The sequence below is a fragment of the Otolemur garnettii genome, unplaced genomic scaffold (genome assembly GCF_000181295.1).
Source record: "Otolemur garnettii isolate 467f Iridium unplaced genomic scaffold, OtoGar3 scaffold00031, whole genome shotgun sequence".
Taxonomy (NCBI): domain Eukaryota; kingdom Metazoa; phylum Chordata; class Mammalia; order Primates; family Galagidae; genus Otolemur; species Otolemur garnettii.
The window spans coordinates 465,940-474,817 of record NW_003852426.1 but is presented as its reverse complement, the minus strand read 5'-3'; the positions used below and the strand labels follow the sequence as shown (position 1 = coordinate 474,817).

General features: G+C 43.2%; 1 pseudogene; it reads right to left on the bottom strand.

Moving 5' to 3' along the window:
• Window positions 1-7,682: 7,682 nt before the first annotated feature.
• Window positions 7,683-8,551, bottom strand: LOC111725075 (annotated as a pseudogene).
• Between the last annotated feature and the right edge of the window lie 327 nt (window positions 8,552-8,878).

Sequence of the window (8,878 nt, the reverse complement as noted above, 5' to 3'; positions counted from 1 at the left end):
GCCATGGCACTCTACCAAGGGTGATAAAGTGAGTCTCTGTCTTTTAAAAAAACAACAACAGCAACAGCAATGAAGAATCCCCGGGGATCTTTGGGTCTCCATTCTGAAGGTGCCTGTGTCATATAAAACTTTGATTAAATAAATTTCTTGTCCTTTTCTTTCTTGTTAACTGGTCTTTTGTTATAGAAGTGTCAGCTATGACCCTTAATGATGAGGAGGAAAGGTATCACATCATTCCTGCTCCTACAAGTTAGGTGGATGTAGGTGTAGGTTTGCCTTTTTAAATTTTGAAAATAATTTTTAAAAGACATAAAAATGTGTGGCACATGATTTTTCAATAGGAAAATGACCTGTTTAACCAGCGTCCAACTGAAGAAATAGAACATTACTAGCCCTTAAGAATTCCCTCTCCCTGTTTCTCTTCTTTTTTATATCCTCTCTCTCTCCATTCTCTACAGTAATTATGTCCATGCTTTTCTTTATACCTTTACTGCCTCTGTACACATCCCTAAACACCATGTTTTAGTTTTTCTTTTTCTGTTTTCATGTAAAAAAAAAAATCATGTATTGAATGCCTTTGTATGCCTGGTTTCTTTTGCTAAAGTTACCTTTTTTTTTTTTTTGGAGACCGAGTCTTACTATGTCACCCGCAGTAGAGTGCTGTGGCATCACAGCTCACAGCAACCTCAAACTCTTGGGCTTAAACTATTCTCTTGCTTCAGCCTCCCACGTAGCTGGGACTACAGGCACCCACCACAACACTGGGCTATTTTTTGTTGCAGTTGTCTTTTAGCTGGCCTAGGCTGGGTTCCAATTAAATTGTCTCAGGCAGTGCAAACCCTGCTCAACAGAGAGGGATTCAAGGGTCTCCAATAGCATAGTTGGAGCCAGGGATCCACTCCTGTCCACCAGACTCAGTCCACCCTGTTGTCCGTTTCTTTCCTCACAGGCCTAGTTGGAGCCAGGGGCCATACCCTTACCCACTGATCTTACTCCACACTCAGCTAGCCTCTGCTTGCCAGACCAGTTGGAGTTGGGACCATGCCCCCACCTGCCAGTCTCAGTCTACACCCAGCTAGCCTCTGCCTGCCAGACCAGTTGGAGTTAAGTGACCATGCCCTTGCACTCAGATCTCAGTCCACGTTTAACAAGACTGTGCTCACAGGCCCAGTAGCCCAGCTGTGGGTGCTGTCAGAGCCAGGGTTCTGCACCCTGTCCCACCAGACACAGCCCGAACCAAAGGTCAGTACCACCACTGGCCAGGCATAGTCATAACCAGAGGACTGCTCGTCTTTTCCCCCAAGTGTCCCTTTCTTCCCACACCCTGTTTCTTCCTGATTAGTCACAGATTCTGTCCTGATGGTTGGCGGTCCACACTATGCCCAGATCTCTCAGGACGAGACCAAACAGAACTTCAGACCGCCATGTGAGGGGGAAGAGTGGACTGGGATTTTGGACTTGTGGGGGAAAATAACTGTTTGATTTTATGCCTGGCAGGATGGTGTATAGGTTCATAGGTGGGACTTCCTTGGAGAAAGAAACCTGGAGTTTAGTGGCTCTCTCCAGCAAGGTAAAATGAGAGGTCTTGTTCCCTGCTCATTCGCAGATAGCCTGTGGCAGGCCTCCTGCTTGGGGGAGGGGTCTCCTGTCTTCTAGTCAGATAGCTTAAAGCAACCTCAAACTTCTGGGCCCAAGTGATCCTCCTTCCTCAGCCTCTCAAGTAGCTGGGACTATAGACATGAAGAAATTTATTTTTTATTGTTGTGGAGGCCAGGGAGTCCAAGGCCAGGCGGGTACATCTGGTGAGATGTACGTAGTTTTCTGTATTATAGTGGCGGGTTCTGGTGGGGTGTCTACATAGGCCTGACCTGGCTGGCATGGGGCATCACATGGTAAGGAGGCTGAGTATGCTAGCTCAGACGTGTCTTCCTTGTCTTACAAAACCACAACTTCCATGTTGACCCATTAATCCATGAACATTTCTTAAAAGCTCTACCTCTTAGTACTGCCACAATGAGGATTAAGTTTCAACATGCATCTTGAAGGGGACGGACATTCAGACATAGTATTCTGTCTCTGGCCTCCCAAAATTCATGTCTTTCTCGCATACTAATATAAGTACATTTATTCCCTCTCCATAGCCCCAAGGTTTTAACTTGTTTAAACTCAGAACTCTGAAGTCCTGTCTGTGGAATTAAAACAGATTATCTCCTTATAAGTTACAATAGAAAGACAGGCATAGGGTAGACATTCCTGTTCAGAAAGGGAGAAATGGGCCAAAAGATAGCGGTAGCAGTCCCCAAGCAAATTCAGAACCCCAAAAAGGAGACATTAAATCTTAAAGCTGGAGAATAATTTATTTTCTTTCTTTTCTTTTGTTTTTGAGACAGAGTCTCACTATGTCACCCTCAGTAGACTGCTGTGGCTTCACAGGTCACAGCAACCTCCAACTTTTGGGCTTAAGTGATTCTCTTGACTTAGCCTCCCAAGTAGTTGGGACTACAGGCTACCTCCATTAACGCCCGGTTATTTTTGTTGGTGTTGTTGTCATTATTGTTTGGCAGGCCATGGCTGGGTTTAAACCTGATATCTCCTGCATATGTGGCCAGCGCCCTAGCTGCTGAGCTACAGGCACCGAACCAAGAAGTATAATTTCTTTGAACTCCACACCAGCATCATCTGCACCTGGAGGAGTTCTTCATACAGTTTAGTTATAAGATCTTTGTCATTGGACGGTGCCTGTGGCTCATTGGATAGGGTGCTCGCCCCGTATACCGAGGGTGGCAAGTTTGAACCCAGCCCTGGCCAAACTGCAACAACAACAACAACAGAAATAGCTGGGCATTGTGGTGGACGCCTGCAGTCCCAGCTACTTGGGAGGCTAAGGCAAGAGAATTGGAGGTTGCTGTGAGCTGTGACGTCACAGCACTCTACCAAGGGTGACAAAGCAAAACTCTGTCTCAAAAAAAAATTTTAAAAAGGTCTTTGTCATTTGTTTATGTGCTTATTATCTTTTCCCATTCTTTGCCTTATATTTTCACTTTCTTAATGTCTTTTGAAGAACAAAAGTTCTGAAATTTAATGTAAGCCAGTTTATTGATACCTTATTTCTATATGGTTAGTGCTGCTTCCTGTTAAAAAAGTCTTTTCTTAGGCCAGGCATGGTGGCTCAGACCTGTAATCCTAGCACTCAAGGAAGCAGAGGTGGTAGCCAGGTGCTGTGGCAGGTGCCTATGGTCCCAATTACCATGTTTCCCCGAAAATAAGACACTGTCTTATATTCATTTTTTCTCAAGAAGACACACTAGGGCTTATTTTCAGAGGATGTCTTACTCCCTGTGCCGAAATGGATGGTGTGGCTATGCAGATACGTTGCATAGCCATGCCCATCACTAGGTCTTATTATCCGGGTAGGGCTTATATTTAACAATGCATAAAAATCCTGCTAGGGCTTATTTTTTGGGTAAGTCTTTTTTTGGGGAAACATAGTACTTGGGAGGCTGAGGCAAGAGAATCCCTTAAGCCCAAGAGTTTGAGGTTGCCGTGAGCTGTGATACCATAGCACTCTATCGAGGGTGACATAATGAAACTCTGTCTCAAGAAAAAAAAAAAAAGGCAGAGGCAGGTGGATTCCTTGAGCTCAGGAGTTCGAAGCCAGCCTGAGCAAGAAGAGCAAGACCTCATCTCTGCTAAAAATAGAAAAAGGGTGTGGCTGGGTATAGTGGCATACCTGTAAGTCCCAGCTACTTGGGAGGCTGAGGCAAAAGGTTTGCTGAAACCCAAGGGTCTGAGGTTGCTATGAACTACAATGCCATGGCACCATACCCTCTAGGTTTAGGTCATAAAGACTTTTTTTCATTTTCTAGAAGCTTATTGTGTGTTGTATACTTAAATTTCACAGCCCACCTGTGAACCAAAAGAGGCAAGAGAATTGCTTGAGCCCAAGAGTTTGAGGTTGCTGTATTTGAATGTATTTAATACATTTGTGGAAGTATGGTTTGAAATGTTGATCAAAGTTACATTTGTTCCTGATGAGAACATTCACTTCATTTCCCACTATTGAAGAGTGTTCTTCTCCTAACTGTTCTGCAGTATCATCATTGTCAACAATCACTTATTTGCTGGCATCTGGTCATTTGGTTTTGTGCCTATGCCACACTGTTTTAATTACTGTAACCTTATTGTCTTTTTTTTTTTTTTTTTGAGACAGTCTCATTTTGTTGCCTTGGGTAGAGTGCCGTGGTATCCTGATAGCTCACAACAACCTCAAACTCTTGGTTTCATGTGATCCTCTTTCCTCAGCCTCCTGAGTAGCTGGAACTACAGGTGCCCACCACTAAGACCTGGCTAGTCTTTCTTTTTCTTTTTTTTAAGATAGAGTTTCACTTTGTTACCCTCAGTAGAGTGCCATGGCTTCATAACTCACAGCAACCTCAAACTCTTGAGCATAAGCAGTTCTCTTGCCTCACCCTCCCAAGGATTTGGGACTACAGGTGCCTGCCATAATACCCAGCTATTTTTTTTAGAGATGAGGTCTCTGTCTTGCTTAGGCTGCTCTCAAACTCCTGAGCTCAGACAGTCCATCCACCTTGGCCTCCCAAAGTACTAGGATTACAGGCATGAGCCACTGTGCCAGGCTACCTGGCCAGTCTTATTGCAAGTCTTGTTTTTTTTTTTTTTTTTTTTTTTTTTTGAGACAGCGTCTTACTATGTTGTCCTTGGTAGAGTGCTATGGTGTCATAACTCACAGCAACCTTGGACTCTTGGGCTTAAGCAATTCTCTTGTCTCAGCCTCCCTCTGCTACAACACCTGGCCAATTTTTGGTTGCAGTTGTTTAGCAGGCCCCGGCCGGGCTTGAACCCACCAGCTATGGTGTATGTGTCTGGCGCCCTACTCACTGAGCTGTGGGCACTGAGCCATGTATGTTCTTACTACATTTTATTTTTTCTATGGAAAAACATCTTTTGGTTTTAGTAATTCATTCTAGGCTTGGCACCTGTAGCTCGGTGGTTAGGGCACCAGCCATATACACCAGGGCTGGTGGGTTTGAACCCGGCCCAGGCCTACTAAACAACAATGACAAGGATAACAACAACAGATAGCTGGGCCTTGTGGCAGGCACCTGTAATCTCAGCTACTTGGGAGGCTGAGGTAAGAGACTCGCTTAAGTCCAAGAGTTTGAGGTTGTTGTGAGGTGTGACTCTACAGCACTCTACTAGGCATGACATGGTGACATTCTACCCCCCCAAAAAAAAAAAATTCATTCTTATCTCACATAACATTCAGCTATCAAAATTTCATGAGAGAGAGTCACATATTTAATTAAAAAATTCTCAAATTTCATTAAATAGTGGAAGAGTAAGTACTCTATTACCTTTAACACACTGACATGAGATTTTTCAAATTTTCCACAGTTGCTACCTATGGCATTAATAAGGATGCTAATTAAAAATATAAAAAATGGGGCAGCGCCTGTGGCTCAGTGAGTAGGGTGCCGGCCCCATATACCGAGGGTGATGGGTTAAAAAAAAAACTGCAACAAAAAATAGTGGGGCATTGTAGCAGGCGCCTGTAGTCCCAGCTACTTGGGAGACTGAGGCAAGAGAATCGCCTAAGCCCGAGGAGTTGGCGGTTGCTGTAAGCTGTGACTTCACGGCACTCTACCAAGGGTTAATAAATGAAACTCTGTCTCCAAAAAAATATATATATATATATGTGTGTGTGTGTGTGTGTGTGTGTATATATATATAATGAAATGTGTAGGGATTTCTACTCACTATAGTTTTCTGTTTAAAGAAAATGTAGTTACTATGTAATTATCCCTTTATTTTAGTCAAAGTTATATAACCTTCAAACTAATATGACAAAAGATTTTTTTCTAGTCCTCTCCCAATTCTGCAAAACATCTTTATGGTAACTATCACCAGCTTATGATGGTCAGCAGCTCATTGCTTCAGGAGGACGCCTGTGTTACTGCTTCATAACATATGCACACCATCCAATAGTTTTTTTCTGGGATCGCTCATGTCCCATTCACCTACTAATCTCCCACCAGCTCTACATCAGAGAGATGAGGATTCAGAAAATTAAGTCCTTGGTTATGTAAGGACTTAGGTAAGCCTGAGAGCCTGGGAATGCTCCAAATCCCACCGGGCAGCGGTCATTGCTGAAGTCCTGGGGCAGATTACAGAACTTATAAATTTACCCTGTTTACTTGCTCAGTGACACTGCTCCTATGAACAGTAGGAGTCTTCCAGTCACATTCCTCCGTGCCAACTGTGGATCCCATCATATTTTAAATTTTGACTTATTTTACAGTCTTAGGGATCAATTGGGAGGACCCACCCGTTACTCATCTGTCCCACCTCAAATCCAGTATTTTGCTTGCACAAAAAAAGATTATTGTTCTGGGAGCCAGAAACTCATCCTACACTGGAATTCATCTAAACCCAGGGTGACAGGTTTGTTTCTTCGAGTGGAAATCAATTTCTCCAGCTTCCATCCTTTGACCCTAGACCAGCTTATTGGAGCTATACACAGAATATGGTTATTCCTTAATAATTTAAAAAACATAGAAAAATTAAGATTTTTATGGATTCCTAGAATTTTAAAGCCACAGAGTAATTTAAGAAATTTTCTCTTTTAATCCCTCACATCAGCCCAGAGGAGTGAAGTGACTAGTTCACATCACACAGGAGTTAGAACTGACACAACTCCCCCACTGTCTCTTTCCTTATTGGCTGGACAATGCAACATTGTCAAATCACTGGTGCCTTTACTTTATCCAGCCCTTTTACTCCCCTTTAGGATTTTGCTAGCCAGATTGTTAGCTTTACTTGGAAATAGTTGTAGAAAGGAATGCAATTAGGTTAACACTGTAATAATGGAAACACTTTGTTTATCAACATTTTATATACTTAAAGTTGACAACTGCAACAGTTAAATACAATGACATAACTTTGTAGAGAACATGCACAGAAACAAATGCATAAAGCTACTAGGTAATAATGCGGAAACCCCTACTGGGAAAATCCATTTCATTAACTAGAACTAATCATTTTTCAAAGTATTCAACCAGCTCAATTGAAAGACTTTAGTAAACAGGGATTTACGTCAGGATAGTCAGCAGCTAGAAGATTTCAGATTACACAATGTGAGTAACTGTGCCAAATTCTTAAAATTTCTCTGGGTGTAGTTTTTGTCACGTAGCAGTTTTTTTGTGGATTGATACATAAAAGACAGCCCACACTTCTTCAGACAACCAATGAAACATCTAAATTTCAATCTGTACAACCTAAAGAATAGTTACAATTTTCTGTTGTACAAAATAGTTACTCTATGTACACAAATACACAATAAGCAAAACAACCTTCATGGTCAAATAACTTAGGTCCCAGCTACCTGTCAGCATTTTGTCATTCTGACAGTTTTGTGTCATCCACTATTTCACAAAGAGACACAGTACTATTGTTTGTTTGTTCGTTTTAGAGATAGTGTTTCACTTTGTCACCCTCAGTAGAGTACTGTGGCATCACAGCTCATAGCAACCTCCATCTTTTGGGCTTAAGTGATTCTCTTGCCTCAGCCTCCCGAGTAGCTGGGACTATTGGTGCCCTACTCACTGAGCCACAGGTGCCGGCCAATACTATTATTTTTAATGGATTTGGCGGACAGTCGCCAATTTGTACAGTGAACTCAGTTCCCTCTCAGTTTATTTAGTCTTGTCTTTACCTCCTTTTAAGTTCTTTAAGTGGGGAAAAGAGGAGAAAGGAAAGTCCAGTGAGGAGCTGCATGCTTAACCTTATGTGGTACACTATAGCAAGCAGGGATGAGAACTTTTGGAAGTAGGGGTGGAAAGGCACACAGTTCCTCATCTCAAATTAAACCATTTCTCAGGTATCTGCCAAGCTGTATGAGGTCCCCATATATCCACACTAATTCTCTGATGAACCTTTAATACACTTAACTAAGAATTCTTTAAGCCAAAAACATATGAGTAGTGTTTAATGCTAGAAAAGAGATAATGGCATGTGTCAGACTCACGTCTCTCTGCAGCAAGCAATGAAATGGGTGACTGTGGATTTAGATCCTCCCTAGAACGTCTTCTCTGGTCTGTCTAGTTCACATGTAGCAGCTAGTTCTGCAAGGGGGCATAGGTGCTACGTGGTTGATCCTGAGCCCTGGGATGCTGCTGGCTAGACTGGGGGCTGCATGGTTCTCTGTGGCTGCGTAGTAGCAAAGGGGAAACCAGTCTGCAGTTGGGCCTGAAACTGGGTCAGCTGCTCAGGACTGGCCAGTCTCCTCTGTAGATTGTTTTCCTGCTCCAACTGGGAATTTTTCTCTATTAGTTCTTTGAATTGCTCTTTCAGGACCTCCACTTTCTCTATAACCACATACATCAAGTGGCTTTTCACCAGATCCGTAGCTTCTTTGGTTTTGTTGTCAGTAGCTACCATACTTGTACCGGAGGAGGTTTAAGTGAGTCAGACCTCGTCTGTGGAGTTGCCTATCCCCATGGCTGCTGAGGGCAATACCTGTAGCTCAATGGTTAGGGTGCCAGTCACATGCTTCAGGGCTGGTGGGTTTGGAACCTGGCCCGGGCCTGCTAAAAAAAAAAAGAAAGAAAGAAAAATAGCTGAGTGTTGTGGCAGGCGCCTGTAGTCCCAGCTACTTGGGGGTTTGAGGCAAGAGAATCACTTACACCCAAGAGTTTGAGGTTGCTGTGAGCTGTGACATGACAGCACTCTACTGAGGGTGACAAAGTAAGATTGTGTCTCAAAAAATAATAACAGGCTCGGCACCTGTGACTCAATCGGCTAAGGCGCCAGCCACATACACCTAAGGTGGCGGGTTCAAATCCCCAGCCCGGGCCCGCCA